This window comes from Amblyomma maculatum, unplaced genomic scaffold (genome assembly GCF_055883805.1).
Source record: "Amblyomma maculatum isolate TAMU_Amacu unplaced genomic scaffold, ASM5588380v1 scaffold_14, whole genome shotgun sequence".
Taxonomy (NCBI): Eukaryota; Metazoa; Arthropoda; class Arachnida; order Ixodida; family Ixodidae; genus Amblyomma; species Amblyomma maculatum.
The window spans coordinates 10,252-36,193 of record NW_028146739.1 but is presented as its reverse complement, the minus strand read 5'-3'; the positions used below and the strand labels follow the sequence as shown (position 1 = coordinate 36,193).

Here is a 25,942-nt window from a genome sequence, read left to right as displayed (position 1 = left end):
AGTACAACAGGCATATTTTATTGTAAAATGTCTAATTCATCAATATGACGTAAAACTTGAAGCGCAGATCTTCCGCGATGAAGTGGAAGCAACCAGCTTTCTGCAAAAAGAAAAAAAAAACAGGTTAGTAAATAGCCTGCAGCTCATGCACAGCATAATCCTTGACTCGAGGTTTTCTGGAGGAAAATAACAAGAAAATTGAGTATTTCTCATATTGTACCTGCCCTACAACACTTGTTACAAGCAGTCTCAAATATCAGCGAGGTTCTGCCCTCCTTTCCCTTAGTTGACGCCAGTTATATCGCACCCGCTATATTTCGGATATCACATAGATTCATCTGCAATGCTTCAAGGATAAAGCCAAATAAGCTAAACAGTTCAGAAGGCAGTATCATACAGGCCATACATAAATTAAAATAAGCTGATAACGCGCTTCAATAATTTCAAGCACAGAAAAGGCCACTCGCTATCTGAAATGTTTTTTTTTGTAGTGGTGCACAACTTTCAAGCTCGCGAGCTTGGGCGATTACCGCTTATCGCATTGTACAGGAGCAGTTATGCATTTTATTACTGTAATGCACTGCAGCGCAGACTGTGCCCTCGCAATCTGCAACTTGCACTGAAAAATGCAGAGCATGCCACTTGCGAAGGCAAGCATATTAAAAAAAAAAACAAACTTTGACGACCGACTGTTTACCCAGCGCCTTGGTTGACGAAAACAAGGAGGTTGGTTATAAGCTTCGCAAGATTGCAAGAGTGGAACGCGATAGCACCTCCAGAAATTTCCTAGTTTGCGTAGAGGAGAGGGAGAGCCAACTCACTCGACCTACACGGACGCCACCGCGCCGATTGCTCCTGGTTTTCGGTGTAACTAGCTCCTTAATGCTCTCGCGTTGAAATGTGTCAGTAGGTTCACTGCGCTGTTACATATTCATACAATTTTCGCTGCGCAGATTTTCACGAAGCTCGATCGCAGTACTCACTTTCAAACGCGGTCGCTTTCGCCGGAGTCGTCCGTCCGTCGTGAACCACTGTTGCTCCAAGGGGGTAATCCTTTCACACTAGGAACTGGCACAACTGCGCAATCGTTGTCCTTGCAGCGCACACAGATGGGTGAAGGCATTAGAGCATAGTTGCGTGCACCCGCACAGAACGAAAAAAAAAATTTGCTGCAGCGTGCCGCGGCCAGCCGGCAATGGCGGCACAGAAACACGTGGTACGAAACTACGGCAGAAACATTCATGCGCAGAAATGAATTGGCCGTAATAAGTTAACACTATATTTTTACTGAATATTGTTAGTTTCTTTAATTAGGTACCCTTTTTTGTGAGGTTACTCAAGCAAAACCTACCATCCCTCCCCTCCCTTTCCACACACACACACACACACACACACACACACACACACACACACACACACACACACACACACACACACACACACACACACACACACACACACACACACACACACACACACACACACACACACACACACACACACACACACACACACACACACACACACACACACACACACACACACACTGCGGTGGAATACGCAACTTTCAACCAAACAGTACGGCCGCCGGCCGGCGGGGACTGGCGGGGATTTCAAACAGCAAAAAAACATTTTTTGTAAAGACCCACAGTGCAAGGTAATCCGGCGCTTTCGTTCGCCAAGACGTGGTCGTGGACCATCGTGGATGGCGAAGCCGTGCAGGTGTTACATGTAGTACATACGTTAAGGCTCAACTAGAGTAACAATTGAAGATCACGACCGCTGTTACCAACGGATACAACAAATTGCGGCATGAAAGCTGAGAAATTAATGACAATCGCCCCATACTGTGTATGTGCCAGAGGTTTTTAGGCCAGCCAGCTAATCATTTGGTATATAATACAATTCGCTATCTCAGGGGCCGAATGGAAGTTGCAAACCTAATTGGATTTCCTATTGGAATTTTGAGTACCATTTGGAAAATCCGAATGGAATTTTACACGCAATTGGAACTATTTGGAATGCCCAATAGAGGGTTTACAAAAGTACGTCTGGCAACCATGAGCGGCACGCTGATCCCGCTCTGGCCGCCATATTTTGTTCGCTTCATCCGTTCGCTTAGTGTCCGTCCGTCAGCGCTCGCCGTTCTGTTCGCGCTTTTCACGTTTTAACCTAGTGTGCTGTGCTTGGACCTCTCTTCGGTCCCTGGCGGTTTCTGTTAGCGACGCCTAGAAGCGTATTTTGACAGCCGGGACGTGGCGGGGCCCACCGGCTGCGCTGCCGAGCGCAGTTACGGATTGCTCTACGAGTCGTGCATGCCCCCCCACCCCCCCCCCCGGCAATCTGCAGCGTCATCCCTATCCAGGTACAGTATCCAGAGTTCTGTAATGTGGATTTTTTTATCTGTGCGCCTTTGCTGTTTACTTAAACGCCTTAATCACCGTCGCTCATCCCACTGGAAGATACTTGGTTGGTGAAATGAGCGAGGATGCATTTTATTTTATGATAAAAAGATCGTGCGTAATTTGACGTAAGTTGGACTGGCGTTTAGCACTTTCCTTCCCATGCCGTCGACGCAGTAGTTGGCATTAGTTTCGGACATAATCGGGGTCTGCGTAAAAAAAAAAAAGTTCCATGGTAATTTGTGCTTCCAGTGATTGAATATTGATTGGTGTGCGATAGGCGATGACGAGTTAATAAAATCTTTGTAAATAATTGATTAATTGATAAAATAAAGAAACTAAAAAAAAGGAAAAATTGGAAAGTAAGGGTTTAAAGGTGACAGAATGAAAAACCAGTGCTTGGTGATGCTAAGGAAGAAAATATAGAATGTGTAACTTATTAATTGAAATAATTGAAGAATGTGTTCAAAAGTGTCAAATTGCTCAGAATGGAAAGCCGATTGTTGCTGACACATGCGTATTGGTGTATAAAAATATAAAACGTCAAATAAAATAAAAATAAAGAAAGAAATGATAGAAATATAACATAACATAGAAATATAGCATACATAACAACATATAACATACTACACTTGTGTGTAGTATGTTACTTTTGATGAATACATATTTCACTGCATTGTATTCTTTTCGCCCCTCCTGCTAGGGCCCAGTTAGGACCTGCAGTATTTGGTAAATAAAATAAATAAATAAACAAGAGAGCTAAAATATAACACGTGAACAAAGAAGACATCGTGCGTGTGTGTGTATGAGAGAGAGACGCTATCGCGTTATACCTTTAACGGCGGAGCTTAAGTGACCCCCTAATTTTTCTATAACGATATGATATAATATAAATCTGATTTTATGAACACAGCCAGTTGCACAAGGCACAAACACTTCGCAGTAATGTGAGTTGACTTTTCAAGTTTCTTTTCGTTTCAGCCGAGTTCCTCCTCCTCCGAGTTCCTCGAAGCTTCCAATGTCAGCGCTTTCATATGAGATTACGGCTTCAAATGTTTACTTTCTAACAGAAGGAATAAACAAGAAATAGACATATTTAAAAATTCCAGTGAATTTCAGGTAGCTGTGAATTAGCGAACCATCGGGTGACTCGAAAAAATACACAAAAGTGAAGCGCACGCTTCGTTATTTTATCGACCGCGCTGGCAGGTACAAAACCTGAGCTGCGCGCTCTGGACGTGGACCGGTCGAAACGGGCTGCACGTGAGCATATTACAACACACTAGTGGGATGTCATCTTTTCCTGCTTTTCTAGACGCCGCTGGTTTGGCAGCCGCTTGCTTTTGCAGCGTGAAACACGCACTTCGGGCACACTGGACAACCGTATTGCTCTCTGCACCAAGCACTACCATTTCGTACGACTGTGAAAAGTAGTTTCGGTAATCATGCCCGTGTCTTAAATTCAATACACAATGGTAAATGCCACCTACGTACAAAATGTTTCAAAGAACGTATTTGCACAATAGCGTTCGTTATACATGGATTGCTTCTTCTCCCGTGTCTTCCATCCCAGACGGCCACTGACGTCCGACGGACAACCGAACTCGGCCGCAACTCGGCGGCCGATTTCGGACGTCCGCCGGAATTCCGGCGTACGTACGAAAGCGGATGGTCGAATCCGTTCGCCCAGCGGACAGCCGCCGTACGTCCGCCACTGGATTTGCTTTTACACAGCTATGATATAGTTTGTAGTCGTCGAGCTCGTCTGAACTGCGTATAAATCAGTAATGCCGTCAAGTCTGCATTATATGATACCAGAGCGAATCGATGCGATAGAAAGCGTTTCCATTAAACAGATTTTTTTTATTTTCCGCATGTTTCACCGTTGAATTCTTCCATCAAAAATTTTTGATGAAAAGTTAAATGACCATTAAACATTTTTCTATCGTGATGCTTCGGTGAAATTTTAATCAGTGGCTGAATAGACGCAGCAAGCAGCAAGCTCAAAAAGAACGAAACCGAACCTATCTTCAAAAAAATCTGAAATGAGCCAATCCAATCCACCTGACAAGTTAGTCATGGAAGATGGCTTCACGTTTCCGTGTTCTGCATTTTCTGCGCAGTTACAAATACCTACGGCTGTAATGCACTGCTAGCATTGTTTTTGCTGTGGCTTGGTGCGGCTGGCACACTTTGTTCACCCGCCGATTCCAAAGTAAGTATTTCAACGAACTTTTGTTTCTTTAGTGGAACTTTTCGATGCACCGATGGTGCTGAGCTTTTGGGTAAGGAAACAGCTCTGTACAGCAGCCGAACGGTCGAGTGTTTTAGGCGAGACTGACAGGATGGCTCCGCGCCGACTAACTAAAGTGCAGCCTCAAGTCTGAGGGCGATCTTTCTCGGCATTACTGGACGCTGCGCCAGTAAGCCGCGCAACTTCTTTGTCTCTGATAAAGGAGTGCCTGCCCGAGCTTTAAAGGAGTTAATTTGTTAACCATGCGCAACGTGCTGAGTTGTAAAAACTATACGAGAAAACTTATGCACTCGAGCCTATCGTGCGACATGCCTACACTTGTGAAAACGTCGCGAGGTTTTTATTTCATTTTTTAATGGACAGCCGCTGATCTTTCTCTCTTGAGCTTTACGGCAACTACAGTTTCTAGAAGGAACGGCTGTAGCTACTAAATAGCTAAAGGTTTAATACTCTCCTTCAGCTTTGACAAACCAGGACAGCACCTTGCGCATTCTAAAACAGCGCAAAAGAACAGGGACGAGAGAACGAAACGTACTACAACACGAGCGCTTTCTCAAAACGTACAACACGTTTCGTTCTCTCGTCCCTGTTCTTTTGCGCTGTTTTAGAATGTATACATACCAACTCGCCCAGGCTTCTATTTTGGCACCTTGCGCATGTTGGTTATGCTTGTGGGACCGAACCGCGCAGAACAACCGGACAAGGAGATGAGAGAAAAAAAAAAAAAGTCAGCACTTGTCTTTTTCTTGACCCGTTGTTCTGCGCTGTTCTGGCACGAATTTGACATACCGCCGCCGCGATACAGTTGGGCTGTGAGCTCTGGTGCCTGCAACGCCTTCTTTTACGCAAAACAGGTATACTGGGAGGCCATGCAAGCCGCGGGCTCAAAAAAAAAAAAAAAAAAAAAAAAAAAAAAAAAAAAAAAAAACGAGCTGAGCAAAAGTGAGATGAAAACAAAATTGCTGTTGCTTTGTCCTTATAGATATTCAAAGGCTCCTAAGAACTTCACTGCATTATTGACAGCGAGATAATGCCACAGCTACACTAGAGCCATGCAGCACCTTATAGTGCATGATACTGAGCTTATGTCTTGCACTGAAAGCTCTTACCATGTTCTTAGATTATCATATTAAAGTAGCTTTAAACCCATGCTTGTTAATGCAGTGATAGCCGTAAATTGAATCTAGGGCATCATGCTCACATACAAGGCTTCTGATAACCGCCGGTCACATGATGTGGGCTATAGCAGAAACCTGTACCTGGTCATCTTACAAACATTTGTGCAATTGATGCTTTTAATGTGTTGTAAAAGTTTTTGTGTTCTGTTTCTGTATGGGAATTCTTTCCTTATTGAAGGCTAACATTTGGCTTGCTACAGCAAAACCTGTACCTAGTCATCCTAAAAACAGCACCGCAGTTGGTGCTTTTAGTGTGTTGTAAAAATATTTGTGTTCTGCTTCTGTATGGCAATGCTTTTCTCGTTGAAGACTAGCATAAGGCTTCCAAAAATTTTTCAGATGCCATTTGCTGTAGCCGATTTCATAGGCCAACAGGAAGCAGCACTTTGAGCATGGAAAACTGTCATCCACGGGGGAAAAACAGCAACATCCCTTTGCATTCTCATTTCTTTGGTATGGCTAAAAGTGAGTATTGTATCATTATCTATATTATTAATATTGAATCATGATTGTCAGTGTTGAAGTTGTTTAAGCGTGATGATTTTAAACACACAGGACATCCCTTCGACAGGTTTTAGCTTGTTTACATGTAGGATGTAGAACTGGTTTCAACAAACTTTATGCAGCAAATTCTTTTTACATTGTCCACCATGTTACTTTTTGTCATTGTCCATTGAAGTAAATAACCATTATTTTACGTTTACACAGTCGTCCACTCCTAGCTTGAATGGGAAGGTGTGGCATGCAGTTTGCAAAATAGCAATGCATCCGTCACAGCCATGCATCAAGGATAAGTGGCTTGTGCGTAGAGGGACCAGTCGCTCCAGCTTCACGTCATCTGCCTCTTTGCTCCGGTGTGCAGACGTGCATTGAGGCAAAGTGGTTTATGTGTAGAAAAACCAGGAGCTTCTTTGTCACATCTGGCTGTTTGTTACGGTGTGCAGATGCGCATCGAGGCAAAATGGCTGATGTGTAGAGGGACAAGGAGCTGCTGCTTAACGTCCTTCGCCTCTTTACTACAGTGCACAACCGTGCATTGATGCTAAGTGGCTTGTGCATGGAGGGCACAGGAGCTGCAGCTTCACGTCAGCCTCTTCGCTCAGGTACGCAGGTGCGTATTGAGGCAAAATGGCTTATGCATAGAGGGACCAGGAGCTGCTGTGTGGCGTAGTCTGTATATTTGCTATAGTGCGTATCGAAGTACAGTGGGGGGGGCTCATGTGTAAAGGTACCATGAGCTGCTGCGTCATGTCGTCTGCCTCTTTACTATGGTGCGCAGGCATGCATCAAGGCAAAGTGGCTTATGCGTAGAAGGACCAGGAGCTGTTGCTTCACATCTGCTATGATGCGCAGCTGCGTATTGTGGGTGTTGGTGGAAAACATTTCCATCAGATACAAATACAGGAGGTTACGCACTAGCTGACCCTGGGGGGGCCTGTCCTGACAAAAACAAGGGGTCCCTAGTTTGGAACCCCAGTGGCGGTAGAGGGACTAGAGGCTGGTACTTCACGCTGTCTGCCTCTTCGCTACGGTGTGCGGCTGCGATGGATGCAGTGGCATCTCGAAAAGTGCATGCCACGCACTCGCATGTTCAGCCTAAGAGTGGGCGACTGTGTACCTGCTATAGCTTTGTTATTCATAGAATAAAGCTAGGCCAAGTTGGATAAATTATAGCTCACCTCATATGTGGTCAGCAAAGAAAAGCCACTCCAGATAATCTGGTGCATTTACTGCCATAGGATTGTTATTCATATACATGCTACTGACAAGTCAGATTCTTCACCATCAGAAATGCCAGAAAAACAACCAAGGGTGCGTCTGTAATAGTCTAGATTGCTCTTTCTCTGCAGACTTGAGTCAGATGTGTGTTCCATTGCTGTGGGTGGGGCAGGTGTGAATCTGATTTTAAGCTTGCAACAAGTATGTTATTGTAGTTTAAAGGCAAAACGGTACTAATAATCGTAGCCCCCCGTGGCCTTTATCCCCTTTTAATAGTGTTGCCAGACACTGAGTTATTAGTTTACTCTGCACTGTTTCTGTCTAGTTAATGTGCAGAGATGTACAATATATTTATATAATACTTGTAGTTGTCGACTTTGCACTTAGAAACATTGTAGCGTTATCTGATGTGTTGCTTTCATTCTTTTAATGATTTCTGTAAGGGATCGGTGGGTATGCTAGGCATCATTATTACAGTCTACTCTTTTTGGGTCACTTGGTCAATGCCCAGCTGCGGCCGTCTCCCACTTGCCCTCGGGCAGGAGGCGGGGAGATGCGCACAGAGAGGCAGCTACAGTAGCTACAGTGCTTAATGGAAACGTAGGCAGAGATGGAAAGAAGTCCCTTCTTCTGAGGACTTTGCTGTCGCACTCGAAGACGCGGGGACAGGCAGTTCTCGTTGCTGCGTCATGTAGGGGGCTCATTTTTATTTAAGGAGCTTTACGAACAGTATACACCAACTAAGGGGTCCTTAGTACGCTGACTGGACCCATCACCCGGAGGCAGCACAACTTTGAAACGCGCACCTCTTTTGGAAGAACTGCTTATCGTTCAAAGAAAAAACACTCAATTTGAAGGGTGTAAGGCCCTCTTCCTTGTTGGGGAGCCCACAAAAGTGACAATTATTCAGTGCAGGCGCGCTGAGGGGGGTCTCGTTGAGGATTCCAACCCTGGATGTCAACAATGGTGGGAGATGGCGGCGTTGAGAAAGGGCAAGTGTGTAACAGTGACGGTATGATGCGGAGCGGGAGGATGTGGGTTGGCTCTTCTGATGTGGTCCGCAATGGTGCTGACTCGGACGCCAATAATTGCAATAATTGCCCTGTAAAAAGAGCCGCCAAGGATGCAAGCTTTGGGCAATGGTTGCGCACGTGGAACACCGTTTTAATGGGTTCTAATTTTTTTTTTCTTTTTTTTTTTCCTAGGGGAGAGAGTTTGGCATGTGACCTAGTGAGCCAATCATTTCGAGGTCCATTCTCTAAATTCCGTTTGTTGTCAAACGAATTTGTTGTCCTTTTTGCATTGCTTGTATTAGGGAGAGGGTGAAGAACCTTATGTAAGTGGAAAGACATGCCAAAATGTTTGTTAGCCAGTCATGTGTGAGTTCGTTGTCATTGGGGATGAGAAGTCTGGGCGGAGTCCCGAAGTTAATGAAACGGCCCCGCGGCCTGTAGAACTCGTTCTGAGCTTGATTTGGATCTCATTCCTCTTCAGCATAGATCATGGTCATTGTTTCACCTGTTGTAAATACGTACATTCATGTATAAAATTTTCAGTTCATCTTCCTCTCCGTGTGCAAGTTGTTGTGGCCAGATGCAGTAAATTCACTATTTTCATTTCTATATAACATGCCTTTCTGAAGATGGTGAGCTCTTTTGTCCAATCCTGTAAGAAAGCAGCAAAGCACTCCCAAATCTTTCACAAAACTGTGTGATATCTTTAATGCTAACTGCGGCTTGGTGTCACTCAAAACATGTAGTTGAGGTAGATTTCTTCCCCACCCCCCCTCTTTTTGTTCGTTCAAATGAGGACCAGCGGACACTAACTCTTGCTTTTGTAATGCCCTAGGCCCCGCCTTAAAGGGCAGCTGCATCACTTTTTAGAAAAAAAGAGTTCGGAATACAGATATATTGTTTACGACCCCCTGAACACGAATACGACGTTAAATTTAGCCATAAGTGACCGCAAACTACTTTTTAATCAGAAAAACGTGCACCAACGCCGTGGAGCGTTTTGAAAGTGGCGCTCTTGCCTCTGATTGGTCAAGCGCGCCGTGACGTCAATGACGGCGTGCCATTGAGTGGTAGCGGCGGTCCGAGCGATTGTACATGCACGCACATGCTTTTCTGTGGATGTATGCCACTAAACATGCAACGATCACGCTGCTCAGGGGAATATGATATTGAGCCATACTTGTTCGAACCAGCGGCGGCTTCGGAACAAGGTGACACTGGCGGCAGCGGCGACATGATGAGCGAGGAGACAGCGCTAACCATTTCCCGCATGGGAAATTCACACTGGTACGCATCGCTGCGCTGCACTGCTGTATGCGACTGTGATCCGCTCTCAATTGAACATATCTGCGTTACTCGTGCCCTAAATCTCCTGCCTGACTCGAACGAAGCAGTGTCACATCAATGCGCTTGATGTGCCGATTGTAAACAAATGAACTCATCCAGACGAGCCGTCACCCCAGTTTTGTTGCGTGAATTTAGTCATTTATATGTCAGCAAGAGCAGCCAAAGTCATGCTCTCAGCTCCCGCAACCTCGAGTACGCATACATTTTATTCTGGCGGGATTTAGCAAATTAACGCGGGAGCGCGGTATCGACGAGAAGCCAGGCCGCTGCCTTGCCTTGCTGCGCGCGCGTAATCCCATTTAGAGCTCCGGTAAAAATACCGAAACGCTAGGACAGCTATCGGCAGTCATGCGCTGCCATGTCGCGAGTTTAGCGCACTTCATTTAGCTGCGCTTAACATCGCGACTTCGACCACAGACATCAAGCTGCCCCGATTTCTTTTCTTAATTGGGATAGTTGTTGAAATGAGTCTGACAGTGGGTAGCTCAAAAGAAAGATGAACACAGAAGGCAGGGGGACGAGACACACACTAGACTTGCGACTGAATTTTACTCCTGAAAGAACGAGTTTATACGCATTTTTTTTATCTTTATCCAGGTGCAACCAAGGAAGATAAAAAAATGCATAAACGCATCCTCTTCGGAGTAAAATTCAGTTGCAAGTCTAGCGTGTGTCCTTGTTCTACTGACAGAGATATATAACGCGCCCCAGTCCGACGCGCGCGGCTAGCGCTGTCGTTCGCGTTCTCCCGGTTCAAGTTACGAAGCACGGCGCGCACTTCGTGCACTGGGTGCGGCGTTGAGGTTCCTGGCTATGCATGAGCGCGTGGAGAAGGTATGGCACTCCTCACATTCCACTAATTGCCCACTCCCTCCTCTTTAAAAAAAAAAGAAAAAAAAAAAAAAACCGTTCTACTCTCTGACATTACTTCTCACAGTTTTGCAGCCACGTCAGCGTGCGCCAATGCTGAATCGTTTTACTTTCACCTGTGCCTTCATCTGCCCAGACACCCCTCTGCCCCACAGAACAAAAACGTAAACAGAACAGAAGAGCAATATGATGTATTGGGCCTCTTACTTCGAGTTTTCTTCTTTTTGCGAAAGCAGCTCTTGGCGGCGGAGAGGTGCTCTTGTGTGCGAAGACAGAAGGCACAGCACCGATTTTCATTCGCGCAGATTTGATCGGTATCCCAAAAGATCGCATCAACGACAAGCTTTGGTGATAGTCACTGTCGCGAAAATGATCTGAGCAGATCACCGACGATTTTGTAAGCTTGAAATCCTTCCTTTTGATCGCGGCAACCCACTGCGCCGATAGCTTGCGTTCCTTTGGGAATTTATGAAACGCGACATCCTCACATCCTCTCGGCCGCCAGTGTTCGTGCAACCATAGGCTGCGCAGAACCACGGCATGGTCGTTCTTTTCGTGAAGAATGGTGCAAGATGCACTGAAAAAGCTTGCGGTAACGTTCGCAAGAAGAAAACAAGCGCGAGACAAGAAAACGGTTGCACTGCGTAGCCTACAAGCGACAGGTGATGCACGGCCTGCTCGGGCAATAGAAGCGGAAGAGAGGTAGACGCCGTCCTTGACGTCACTACCGCCTGTCGTACTCCTGTCGTCTGCTACTGACATCCCCCCCTCCAGCGCTGTGCACTGCGGAGAAGCCTGAACGCGGTAGCAACTTTAATCGATGATTACGTCATTATTTCAAAAGCTAAAGCCAAAATATTTCGTATACTTAACATACAAACCCTGGAGATTCGACCCTCTGAAACGCATCAAATTCTAAAACCGGTGCAGCTTCCCTTTAAGGCAGTACTCCAATGTCAATACCATTTTTATAGCTAGGCTGTCCAGCAGCACTAATGTCTTTTATACACTTCTTTTACTAATCTCTTACCCAAGTGGTGGCTTATACTGCGGGGGCGAAAGTCTCTGGACAGTATGTCTGGAGATTTTGGACTAGAATCGTGATGTAAACGAATTGTGACCTTATTTCTCTTGCACACATGAAAGAACTAACGTTCAACTTTCACATTGACAAGTGTGGTCCGAGTTTCCTGGTCGATGTGAAAGTTATGTGCTTTGATAGCAGTTTGTGTAGTCCACGCATTTTTGTCCCCGATATTACATAGGGGCAAATTAGGCGCCTTTACAGGGGCAGTTTCTTTGGCGCCCACTACCTTCCCCATAAAAAAGCTAGTGTTTCTTGTGAACAGCTGGCTGCATATATAAAGACCATTATTTTTTTTTGTAATTTGTTGTGCGTAGTTGAGAAATCCATGACATACATGCACAGCTGGTTGCCAGAATTATGCAACCATATTTCAGTAACTAACATCCATGCTGCATGCTGCCGGTAATACATCAGGAGCTTGTGGTTGTCAGCTTTTTGTGTTTTGTGTAACTATAAGCCTTGCTATTGTAATGTCACATATTGCGATGTGGGTAAACAAATAACTTTACTTTTACTTTTAACTCTTGTAGAAGCATGAACACTGCGCAATCACTGCAGAGGGCTATGCTTCCACATTGGGCTTTAGCCACATGTCAAATGTCTGTCTTTATTCTGCTGCAGCAGCTTGCATGTTATCAGATAAGTTACTTCGTCGCAGCTGCTCTAAGGAGACGCTTTCTAGACGCTTGTAGCCTAGATGTTGATGTCGATATACCCCTGACACGCCCAGGGAATGTCTTCGGTAGAGGGTACATGGAAACCAGCGAAATGTGCAGTTTACAGAACAAAAAGGTAACAATTTTAAATGATGTTATTATTGATCACTTCTTTTCAAAGCAGGAACAATGACTTTAGAAATCCACCTGTTAAACCGCTCAAAATGCAGGTTTCTGCCGCCAATGCGTACCTGTGTAATACTGCAATGCTCTGGCTGTGCTTTATGTTCATATACAGCATCCTTTATGCTTAGTTTCTCTGCATGTGCACTCCATGTCTTGGGCATTGCTGAGGGCGCATAGCAGCAAGCATAACATGCTATGTTTGGTCAGAGTGGCATGTTCAAAGAGACGACATAAAAACATTAAAATACTGAATGCCAGGTTCTGGTCAAACTACATTTGTATCTTTTGTTATTCTGCATGGGTTTTGCTGCAGTTATATGACCTTTCTATATAGTATGTGACAGTTCTGAATGGAGATGCATGCGTACAGTGCCATCTGGAAAAAGCAATTGAGAGAAACTGGCAGTTGCCCTTGGAGATGTGTAATCAAAGTTCAGCACAGATAACTTGAATTTCATTTTCCCTTCTATTGCAGGAGGAGCCCAACCTGCTCTTTCCATCTTAAGCCTGAAAGGCCAGCAACAGCTGATCGAGCAAATGCACAGGATAGTAACTGCTCCTGGAATCCCGGCCTGCGGAGGCCGCCCACAGAGAACTCGATCATCTCCTCGCTAATTCCGAAATATTAGGTTTCAATGAATACCTTTTCCTCCACCACCTCCCCAAGGGAAGAGCTGTCACGGCCAAGGATAATTAAAAAAAATTATTCAAGTAGATTCTTAATACTCCAGTTGGCCTGCATTTTACCGTGCCATTCCTTAACATCGATATTTTTTTAGTGTAGACTATTTATGCATGCAGTTTTTGCAATAAAGCAAAAAAAAATGCTTTTTTACAACCTCGCATTCTGGTATGCCTATGCACTTCGCATGTTTTCAGGAATGGTGCATTTGTGTAAAGCTCAGCTAGCATATGTGCCTCTGATGGAAGTTTTAATTGCACACTGCTGTTCAGTGCTTTGTGTGTGAAAGTAAAGCAGACAACAGGAAACTTGAACCTGTTGCATATTCTATTGTCTGCTTTACTCTCACGACAAAGGCATTGAGCACTAGTATGTGACTGAAATTTCCATGGCACATGCTTGCTGAGCTTTACACGAATGTTATTGGTAAGTTTTTACACCAATAGTGGGCCCTGCAGGCAAGTTCCGGGAAACGTCCGAATGTCCGCCTCCGGCTGCCCGTCGGACGTCCGTGGGACGCGATCCGGATCCACGAACGATAGTCCGACGGACGTCCGCTGTACGTATATCGAACATAACCGGACTTCCGTCGGATGTCCGAAGGTCCGAAAACGGACGTCCGTCGGTCGACCGTCGGACGTCTATGGCCGTCTGGGATCGCAGCATAAGCTTATCCTTCAAGTTCACAAGGCTCCACAGCGCGCAAAACAGCCTTGCTGTTTGAGATGATGGCACATTCTGTGAGCTAGCTCCCAGTCAGAGGGACGTGTAGTAATGCTTTACATGACCCTTGTAAAGCCGATAAGGACTGCAAACGAACGGTCGCATACACGCGTATACCTGGATTCCGTGCGCGTCTACGACGGTGCGCTGCCTGCAGAAGGGCACGCAACAACATGCTGGCATCATTCCGAATAGAGCTTGTAGCTAACAGCGACTGCTATGATGTTAAAAAATGAAACAATCGCTTGTGAGCATTCCAAAGCACCTTTCGGTGTATGCACGGGTTCTACAAAGGCGCACGTTGACAGCGTACTCGATGGGAGGCGCGGGCGGACTGAGCAAAACATGGCCGCCGCGCACAGTTTCTGTTTCTTTCACTAGATGGCGCTAACTTTTGTAAAGCCTCTATTGGCATTTGCAGAACCATTTGGTTAATCCAGCTGGACTAATCCATTGGAGAGGTGGTGTCCAATATTGGGTCCAGATGTAACCATTTGCAGGTCCCAATCGGCCCCAATGTTTTTTCTTTTTTTTTGACCAGGCAGGATAAATCTCGAGCATTGAAGACAAGTGTGAATGTTGAAACAGAATTTTGTCAGCGAGGAAATATATGTCCTGGAAACATACTCGTCCGTACGTACATCGGACGTACACCTCGTCTCTCACGCGGATATACAAAAACGGACGTAGTCTACCTCCGACGGACGTACGAATACGGACGTCCGAAACCGGAGGTTGTACGTATGTCCGACGGACGTACAATTTCGGAAAAGGACGTTCGGCTCTAGCTCGAACGTACAACGGACGTCGGTGGTTGCTTTAGCGCAAGCGTCACGCCCGAAGTTGATTAACAATATATCCATCGATGTAAGGTAAACCAGAATATGTGACAGTGGGAAATGAGATGGTAGGAGATGCCATCACTTCCTTCAGTTCCTCGGTTACTGATTGCGGCTCAGCAGAAATGTTTTTTTTTGGCATCGACGCAAGGTGCTTTGATTTTGCTCTCAGATGAAAATTCCGTCTTGACAATGTAGTCAAATGCCGCTAGCTAGCTGTTACGGCCCTCGCATCTAGCACATGGCGTTCCCTTCCGCACATTAACCTTACTTTCCCGAAGAGAGCCTCAATGGGTCGCTATATAGGGCTTAAAATGAGCCTTCATTGAGACTGTCCTTCTTTAATACTTTAGAAGTTTCTTGCATACTTTTGAATATATATTGCCGCATAGAAGACGACGCCAAAGATGATGGCTGGCCCCACAAGCGCGAGCCTGGAAGAGAAGGAAGTTGGAGCGCAAGACTCGTCCAGGTTGATTATTAAACCCGTCCTATCTTTGGGTCCTCCTTGGCGTTCTATCGAGACGCGACACTGGTGGAGCGCGCTGGGGTATGCATAAGACTCCTTCCGGCAGTCCACAGCGAATCCCAGACATCGACACGCCTGTACATCGCGCTAGCCGCCGCCTTCTAGGCCTAGCCCCGGAGTACAACTATCTTCCAAGCGACTCTTCAAAAGACCAAGTCCATCAAGTCTCCCAAGCCATGGCACATCCCAACCCTACGCCGGTGACTCTTCAGAACACCAAGGTGCCAGAGTGCTTTCGCGGGGAAGCATTTGAAGATGTCGAGGACTGGCTTGACCAGTTTGAGCGAGTGGCCAAGATTAATCAGTGGAGCGCAGATCACAAACTTTGTAATGTTTATTTTGCCCTCCAGGATAATGCTAGAACGTGGTTTGAAAACCACGAGGCCAGCTTATCCACATGGAATGACTTCCGCCGCCAGCTCGTAGACACCTTTGCGAGAACTGATCGATGCGACAATGCGCTGCGCCTGCTTGAAGTGCGTGTCCAGAAGCCGAATGAGAGCGTGGCCATGTTTGCGGAAGACATGGCTCGCCTTTTTCGCCGTGCCGACCCTGATATGAGTGAGCCGAAGAAGTTACGGCATCTCATGCACGGTGTCAAAGAACAGGTGTTTGCCGGCTTAGTACGCAACCCACCTAAAACCGTGAGTGAGTTTATTAAGGACGCTACGGCTATAGAGCGAGCCCTCCAAGATCGGTGCCGCCAGTACAACCGACCAGCCAGCTGTGCCCCGACGACTGCGGCGGCGCTGACTTCAACAGATCAGACCACGCTTCGAGACATGATTAGAGAAATTGTCCTTGAGGAGTTGCAGCGAATTACGGTTGCGAAAGCTCAGTCGTCAGAGGCCCTCGTGCAGGCTGTAAGGAATGAAATTCGGTGCTCCCTATCACCGTCTGCCCAGTGCAACGAGTTTCATCCAGTCGACAACGCGGCAGCCATTTCCGAACCACCATACCGTGTTCCACAACCGGTCAACTACACGGTCAACATTCCTGCACCATATCACGAGCCGCAATCTGAGAGCTACGCCGCGGTCCTACGTCGCCCGCCTCCAGACCACGCCTCACCGAGCTCACCAAGCCGTCAGGAGACACGATTCTTCCAGGGACCTCAGTGGGCGCCTTCCAGGCGCTCTCAACTACGCCGAACGGACAGGTGGCGCAGTTATGACAGCCGGCCACTCTGTTTCTACTGCGGACAACCTGGCCACGTATATCGGTACTGCCGCTATCGCGAAGAGGGGCAGGCCTTTCCGTCTGCTTCTGCTCGCCGCCGCTTCGACGCTGACACTGCCCAAACCGAGGACGGCCTTCCGGTCAGCAGGGAAACCGAATCCCCGGGCTTCCGCCGCCGCTCCTCCCCATCGCCACAGCGTTATTCTCCGCCGATGCGTCGTGGCAATGCTGACGTTGGCGGACGGCGGTCCCCTAGCCCTCATCGGGGAAACTAACAGACGCAACCTCGCGAGGGGAGGTTGCACACAGTCTAAAAGTGTCAAAACCCTCACCACCGCCGCAACTGCCGACAGCCCGTGCTTCTGACAATGCCGTTAGTATTGACATTGCCGCACTACCGCCGAAAATGCCGCCTACATCACCACCGAAAATGCCGCACCAGATGAGCAGCCCCGACGACGAAGCTGACACCGCTGACCTTGCCGCACTTCCGCCGAAAATGCCGAAAGAGACGAGCCACACAGATAACGTTGTTAGCGCTGACCTCGCCGTTTCCATTGATGGGCTTGAGGTACATGCTCTGGTGGATACCGGGGCGGATTTTTCAATTATTAGTCAGAAACTGGCTGACACGCTGCGCAAAGTAAAAACGGAATGGACTGGGCCAGTAATAAGAAGTGCTGGGGGCCAGCTACTGGCTCCGACAGGGAAGTGCACTGCCCGGATAGGAATAGGAAACGCGGTGTTTGTTGGCAGCTTCGTTATTCTCCCTGACTGTTGCAAAGATCTCATCTTGGGCATGGACTTTCTGCGTCTTCATGGGGCTGTAATCAGCATTCGTGACAGCGTCGTTGCCTTCACCAACAATCATGAAGACCTCGGTTATGCGGAAGTACCACTAATGCCCTTACGCGTCGCCAATGAGACAGTAACATTACCTCCGCGATCATGCTCTCTTGTTGAAGTGAAGTGCGACATGGCGCATACCGGCGATGGTATCGCCGAAAGAGCAGTCGCCCTGGTACTAAGCCGAGGTGTTTCTATAGCTCGAGGGCTAGTCAACTTGACCAATGGACAGACCGAAGTGCTGCTGACAAACTTCAGCGACGAGCGTCAGCAAATTCCGAAAGGCACAACTGTGGCGTTTTTCGACAGCCTCCCAAATGCGCAGCACTGCTTCTCACTGCAACAGGAAGGATCAATGTGCAAGACGCCCGTAACCATCGTCGATGTGAGTCCAAATTTGTCTTCTTCAGAACGGGACCGTCTTTTGGATCTCATAGATCAATTTCGGGACTGCTTTGCTTCCGAATCGCGGATCGGCCAAACGCCTTTGACAAAACATCGAATCATCACGGATGACTCGATTCGCCCGATTCGACAAAATCCTTACCGTGTAGCTCCAAAAGAACGTGCAGCCATTCAGCGCCAGGTGGCCGAAATGCTTAGAGACGACGTTATACAGCCGTCGCAGAGCCCCTGGGCTTCCCCCGTGGTACTTGTTAAAAAGAAGGACGGCAGCTTACGATTTTGCATAGATTACCGCAAGCTCAACCAAGTAACTAAAAAAGACGTGTACCCGCTTCCTCGCATTGACGATTCCCTTGATCGCCTACGAAACGCACGTTACTTCTCATCAATGGACTTGAAAAGTGGATATTGGCAGATAGAAGTAGACGAGAGGGATCGGGAGAAGACAGCATTCGTCACTCCCGACGGATTGTACGAGTTTAAGGTCCTTCCGTTCGGTTTATGCTCAGCACCAGCAACATTTCAGAGGTTGATGGATACTGTGCTCTCGGGACTTAAGTGGCAAACATGCCTGGTGTATCTTGACGACGTGATTGTGTTTTCGGCCACATTTGAAGAGCATTTACGCCGTCTGCTAGCTGTATTTCAGGCCATACGATCTGCGGGCCTCACACTAAAACCCGAGAAGTGCCACTTCGGGTACGAGGAGCTGCAATTCTTAGGTCACGTCGTTAGCCAAGAAGGTGTCCGGCCTGATCCTGAAAAGCTCTCCGCAGTCGCCAAGTTCCCGACACCTACGGACAAAAAGACATTGCGGCGTTTCCTGGGTCTTTGCGCCTACTACCGCCGGTTTATTGCTGGTTTCTCACGAATTGCCTGGCCATTAACTTCGCTGACGCGTGACAACGCTGTCTTTCACTGGGGTGAAGAACAGGAACAAGCGTTTAATGAGCTACGGAGACGTTTACAGACACCACCTGTCCTGGCGCACTTTGATGACGACGCCCCTACACTACTTCATACGGATGCCAGCAACGTGGGGTTAGGTGCTGTGCTGGTGCAGCGCCAGGATGGTGTGGAAAAAGTAATTGCTTACGCCAGCAGGACCCTATCTAAAGCAGAAGCGAACTACTCGGCAACCGAAAAAGAATGCCTTGCAGTGGTATGGGCGGTTATGAAGTTCCGCCCTTATTTGTACGCTCGCCCCTTTCAAGTCGTTAGCGACCATCACTCGCTCTGTTGGCTGACGAATTTAAAGGACCCTTCAGGGAGACTCGCGCGTTGGAGCCTTCGATTACAAGAATTCGACATGGCAGTTATTTACAAATCTGGAAAAAAGCACACGGATGCTGACTGCCTTTCGCGAGCGCCGGTCGAACCTTCCACTATGACCGATGAAGACACTGCGTTTTTAGGTGTCATAGATGACGCAACGCTTTCCCAACACCAGCGAGAAGACCAGGAATTGCTCCCTCTTATTGATTTCTTGGAAAAACGAACTACCGTTGTGCCTAAGATTTTCACCCGAGTAATCTCTTCATTGTTTATTCGCAACAACGTACTTTACAAGAAGAACTTCCGCCCTGGGGGAAACAGTCATCTACTCGTCGTCCCATCTGCTCTCCGCAGTGAAGTTTTGCAAGCGTGTCACGACGAGCCAACCGCCGGTCACCTAGGCTATACCTGCACGTTGGCTAGAGTCCAGCACGGATACTACTGGCCAAAACTGCCTGCGACAGTGAAACACTATGTACGTACGTGCATAGACTGCCAGCGCCGTAAGTCACCCCCTGTAAAACCAGCTGGCCTACTCCATCCTCTTCAAGTGCCAACAACACCTTTTAAGCAAATCGGCATGGACCTCCTGGGACCATTTCCGACGTCGACAGCCGGAAATAAATGGATAATTGTCGCCACCGATTATCTAACCCGCTACGCGGAGACCAAGGCTCTGCCAAGGGGTACCGCCGCCGAAGCAGCTCGGTTCTTCGTGGAGAACATTGTCCTGAGGCATGGCGCTCCAGCGCTCATTATAACTGACCGAGGAACTGTATTTACGGCCGAACTTTTGGAGACCGTTCTCCGCCTCAGTGGTACCAGTCACCGTAAGACTACAGCCTATCACCCCCAAACCAATGGGTTGACGGAACGCCTAAATAAAACCATCGCAGACATGCTTTGCATGTACGTTGACGTGAACCACAAGAATTGGGATGAAATTCTTCCCTACGTCACGTTCGCCTACAATACGGCACGCCAAGACACCACTCGTATGACACCATTCAGCCTCCTCCACGGGCGACCAGTAACAACTATGCTGGATGCAATGTTGCTCCCGAATGCCGACACCGACGATCTCGATCAGGACGCCGAGGAAATCGCTCAGCGTGCAGAGGAAGCCCGCCAACTAGCGCGTGTGCGGATTAAGAATCAGCAAGAGCATGATGCACGACGCTACAATCATAGACGCCGACATGTCATGTACGAACCTGGCGACAAAGTGTGGGTCTGGACGCCTATTCGCCGCCGTGGACTCTCCGAAAAACTATTGCGGCGATATTTCGGGCCATATGTTGTTAAGCGACGTTTAACCGACGTCACTTATGAGGTGGTGCCAGACGGGGTGTCGACCTCAAAGCGACGTCAGCAACAAGCCGACGTCGTCCACGTTGTACGCATGAAGTCGTACAACTCTGACTGACCTTGACCTCCTACTCCCTTTTATACTCATCGGGACGATGCTTCTTGAGGAGGGGGGTAAATGCCGCATAGAAGACGACGCCAAAGATGATGGCTGGCCCCACAAGCGCGAGCCTGGAAGAGAAGGAAGTTGGAGCGCAAGACTCGTCCAGGTTGATTATTAAACCCGTCCTATCTTTGGGTCCTCCTTGGCGTTCTATCGAGACGCGACAATATAGCAGGTGAACTCATTTGTAAGTCCCATCCCTAGCAAAAGTTCCAATAGAAAAACCAATAACTTATTGGGTTATTGCCACCAATAGGCCTATTTGTCCAATTGGTTCTATTGGTGCTGTTGGGATTTTGGTACCATTAGGCTATTGGTCTACAAGTGCATTGGTTCTATGGTATTCGCATTGCAGCGGCTGCCTTGGACCACACAACAAAACAAAGATGAGGGCAGATTTCAAATCACAAATCATACTTTATTTTCCCATTCTGCAAATTGCATGACCGTGCTTTAGTCTTGAACACTGGGTATTGCTGCAGGTGCTTCAGCTTCAGATCAGATGATGTCATGTAGTTAGCTACACGGAAAAAAAGTCTTGTTCAGGGAGAGCATGCTGTTGCATGCTCTGTACTCCAATGATGAACAGTTTTGAAAGCAGCCACTCAAGAACAACACATATAGCGGGAATCCACACAGGGACGTTCAAGTGTTGTACAAGCATGCGGTCTCTAACGAACATTTTCCCTGAATGGTGCTTCCAATTGGAAAGAGTGAAAGGTTGTAGGCACTTACATGCTGAGAGAGCACATGCACATTGCACGAAAGACCACATACACCAATATGTTTCATCCATTCAAAAATTAAAAAGCCGGGCCTAGGAGCAGTGTGAAGCGGTAACCGCATGAGACGACAAACCTCGGCGATCCGTCGCGCGACGCCGCCGCCAACGCCTGTCGTTGCCGCTGGTGCACACCGCACGAAGCACGGCCGCTCAATGGAGGCGCACTTGGGTGCGGCCCGTCGCGTCGCCCGGAAGAGCAGTATTGCGCCTAGTTCTCATCGCCGCCGCTGCGGCGCCACCGCTCCGTGACGAGTTGACAGCCGTGTGGTGCGGACGCGTGTTCCATCGCTCCTCCGATTGCACTTGGCTACCGGAAACGGACGGACTGGCGACAGCGGGAGCTTCCGAAGCGTCAAATAGATGAGTTTTTTCTTTTATTAACTTTATCGTTTTCAGCTAGTTAGGTTAGGTGCAGCCTAAAGAACCCAGACAACCATATCAGATCCAGGAGATGTCCATAAAATGCACCGTTCAAAATATTTAATATTCAGAGGATCTCCACAAATACCCACAATTGGTCCAGTGGATATTCCAGAGATGTCCCTATTGCCTCACAGTGGATGTCCACATGGACATTCATTATGATGTCTAGAGGACATTGCCAAATCAGTCTCTGGACATTGCATGGGCATTGCCAAGATGTACAAGCATGCACTTTCAACGGAGCTAGGGATAGCTGTTGAGCAAAGCACATAGCGTGAATTATAGTTTTATTCACAAAAGGACTGCAAGCTTTCAAACACCTTCCCCTCTTTATGGGTTTCAGCTAGTATGCGTCCGTGCTTTTGCCTCCTGGAAAATATGAAAGATGAAGTGAACAATAAAGTGGGGCATTAAGAAATTTACAGGTAACAGAAAATAGTCACAAAACAAAAAGGCCGCATGCACAAAACAAACTTGTCTGAAAGCTGGCAACAGAACTTACAGCTATATAACAGTGAAAAAAAAAATGGATGTAAAACCTTTACGCGCGAAGAAAATAAGCCTATTAACATGCCCGTAGTTAAACGAATGTAAAAATTTCACAACATGTTGTCTCTGTAACAAGGATAGTTAACAATTTGTGTTCACTTCTTTTTCAATTAAGGTTGGAAGTTGTTTTAGAGTGTAAGCTGCACTATTCAGGCTGCAACTTCAGATTTCACCTCGCTGGGACTGAATGACTTCAACCTAATTAAGCATAGGTGTCCACTAAAAACTGAGACATACTGTGCCTTCCTTTCCCCAAAAACCAACCAAATAAAAGTTTAAAAAATAGCGGAATGAAAAGGTGGTGTTAAGGCACTCTCGCATGCGCCACCTCCCGCCGGCGCACCCGTATGTGGTACGTCTGCTCGTCGGAGAAAGGCGGCGGAGTGAACGCGAAGTCTACGCTTCACGACAGCAAATTTGTTAGAACGACTTTCTTGGGCCATTTCCTGCCTCGTGCCGCACGCGCACGTAAGAGACATATGTGTACCATGTGTTTGTGTTGAAAAATAAATCAAAAGCAAAGCAAAGAAAGCCGCTACTCGTTCATGTCTGGTAGAAGGCCGCCGGCGCTTGTGGCGCAGCGCATCGTTGGCGCGCGAGCGCTTCTGCCGGCGGCTCTTCGATTTTTTTCTTCTTGAAGTAGGAATTTGGAATCCGCGCAATTTGGCAGTTTGAAAGTAAGTAGATAAATAAAACAAAAACTAAGCCAGTGTCTGGCTTTTCCCCTCGATCGGTGGCAGTGCATGTGTAGACGGCAGGACGAGTCCAGGTTGTATCTGCCCTAAGGCACGTGCTTTTTCGTCACTTGGCAGTTCTGCCGTAGTTTTTATTTTCTACTCAGTGTGTCGGAACGAGAGGTGACAGTGCAGTGCGCAGAAAAACAGGCCTAGCTGAGCTAGCTCCGCAGCGCGTGCTGTTCTGAGGTTGAGACTTATTTTAAGAATAACTGCTTGGTGCGCGGTCAGAGACTGTATACGAAGCCAGCACGTGTATGGAGTGCGCGAGGGACTTCATAGATGCAGAGGGGCCCTCGGATATCTTCGGAAAATGCGCGCCTTCTACGACGTCAGCTTGGAGGTTAGTTTTATTCGGCCCTTTCGGCGTCTCTTCACCACATGTGTAATTCGTCTTTTTTTTAAATGTAGTTTTTGGCAAATTAACGCACGCAATATCACTGAGGCCAGTTGTATCTGCAAGGTCGGGGACCACTGTTAATGATGAGTCGCATCGCTCTCGTATCATTTCCAAGAAAACCGAAAACACTTTGATTTTGGTTGCTTCCCGGCAGTTTTTTTGATAACTATTAAGGCACCCATAAACACAGCAGTAAATCGAGCTGTAAGCCTTAAAGGAGGTTTTCTCTTTGCGGAGAGCCGTGAACGCGTGGCAAGAGCGCGCACTCCTGCAATGTGCTTCGCTCTCGATGTTGTACTTCTTCAGGCTAGTCTTCCCAAAAACGAGCGCCGAGAACAGCTGGAAACTATCATTACGAAGTCATTAAAAAAACAAAAACATCCCGCTGGGCAGGAAGACTGCGAGCCCTCTACAACACACAGGCCGTGTCCGAAGACGTGCCGAGCACTGGTTCCAAGCATGCACGCATAGTACAACTCGGCTTCAGCTGAGTCCAGAAGAAGAACAAAAAAAAAAAACAACAACAACACTACCCCGTTTTTTTTTTGTTTTCCGCATGCCGCGCGCTTGATACAACCAAGCGATCGGTCATGCGCATGCTTGAAAGAAACCTAGCGTGCAGTCCTGAAAAAAACAACAAAAACAAAAACAAACATGGGAAATGCGCAGCCGAAACGAAAAGCAATGGGTGCGATATGAGGTTGGAAATGACCATAAAGACAACAGTAAGGAGAGGCTCTTGTTTCAGTCGGCGTTTATTTTTTGATCCTTACAGGGAACCAGGAACAAACCGGAACACAGCGTAAGCGCTACCCACGGCTGCGGATCCAGACAGCCACCTTTCTCTACAGCGCCTCCCAGATGGCGCCACATGTACGGCCAAAGCTGCAGCGCACCAGACCCATAAGCCACGCCTACAAGTGCCCTTTCTCACAGCAATAATCTTTCCTTCCCTCCGATGAGGGGAAAAAAGATGGACAGATGGACACCATCGTCATAAAAACAGATCATGGTCTGAGCCTGGTCTCACAATTAAGATCATGATCTGAGTTTGAGCCTGGCAACTCAGATCATAAGCTGAATGTGAGCCTGGGGCCTGATCCCGCGACGGTTCCGTTCGGGAACTGGTTCCTTTCGCCACTCCTAATTGGTTGCTGCGTCACGTCCGGCGTGACCCCCAAAACTTCCGAAGGCGGCTCTGCGTTTTTCGCCTACGTCATGGGGCGGGGCCACCGCTCAGGAACCTTTTTGCCGGCCGGCGCAGGAACCGCGACGAGTTGGTCTGCTTCGAGATAGAACCGCTCTGTGCTCGCTGTGGCGCCTCATGGCCGTAGTCGAGCAACGGCGCGCGCCGCGCAGCTGCTTGAGTACGGCCGTGGTATCCTTTTTTTTTTTTGTGTGTGTTTTTTTTTTGGGCAGCGCTTTGCGGGTTTAGTAAACTGACGCAGTAAAAAGAAAAGAAAAACTAGACGACGCCTTCTACGTGTCTCTGGAGGCTTTGCGGCAACACTGGCTAAGGCTGCGTGCCGATCGCGAAGCGAAGTGGGGACGAAAGGGTATGCCGGGCTGCCGTCAGAAGCAAAGGTGCTCTACGCGCTTCGATCGCTACTTTGCGATCGGGAGCTCTCGGTCAACAGCGGTACGACCATTTGAATCCGGCAGTCGTAGAGACAAATAATTTGCGTCCGTAAGTGCGGGCTGAGTTTGGCCTCCTCCTGCATCAGCGGAAGGGGAGTAGACGGTGGCTTACTGGATCGAGTGCGGTCGGATTCCATGTGTCATCGGCTGCGTCCTACATTGACAGCTATTCACGGAAAGGTCGCGCATACTCACGACGCTTGAGCGGCCGATAAGGCTACGGACGCTGCCCCGCTACATAGGCAGGCGCGGACGCGCCGGCGCGGTGCCGGTATCAAGCAGCTCGTTCGTACTCGCAACGGCGGCAGCAACTCATCCGTTATAGAGCTAGCGTGATTCGGACTGCATACTACGGGCGTTGTAGACCTCGTTCTTAGGATATTATCCACTCTGTGCGAAAGGCAGAACTTACAAAAACTTCACAGCGAGCGAGGAAGCAGACGACGGATGGATGGATGGAATATAGGAGCGTCCCGTTTGAAACGGGGTGGTAGCAGTAGCTATCATGCTCATTTTTCTCCCTATATCTTAATTATTGATTTAGAATGGTTAACTAAACCATCATTCTATTTATTAAATTTTTGTTCCTACAATACTAACATTATGTCACTTCTCTGGTTTTAAGCCACCAATCTTCCAGTCGTTTTTTGCTAGTTTCCACCGCCGGTTTATTCACCCGGCCACTGTTATCTCTAAACCCCAGAGCTTCAGGAACAGTGATTGCGCCTGCATCAACTTCCGGATGGATACCAT

The 25,942-nt window shown here is 47.7% G+C and overlaps 2 long non-coding RNA genes across 2 annotated transcripts; one reads left to right on the top strand and one right to left on the bottom strand.

Annotated features, from left to right (window-relative positions):
* Positions 1–1,214, bottom strand: LOC146172057 (uncharacterized). The gene is made up of 2 exons (XR_014702621.1): positions 984–1,214; positions 1–100 (listed from the first exon to the last, which is right to left on the bottom strand). It is a non-coding gene; the product is annotated as an uncharacterized LOC146172057 (long non-coding RNA).
* Positions 1,215–4,457: 3,243 nt separating this feature from the next.
* Positions 4,458–13,545, top strand: LOC146172056 (uncharacterized). Its single transcript, XR_014702626.1, has 3 exons — positions 4,458–4,617; positions 6,174–6,299; positions 13,188–13,545. It is a non-coding gene; the product is annotated as an uncharacterized LOC146172056 (long non-coding RNA).
* The last annotated feature ends 12,397 nt before the right edge of the window (positions 13,546–25,942 follow it).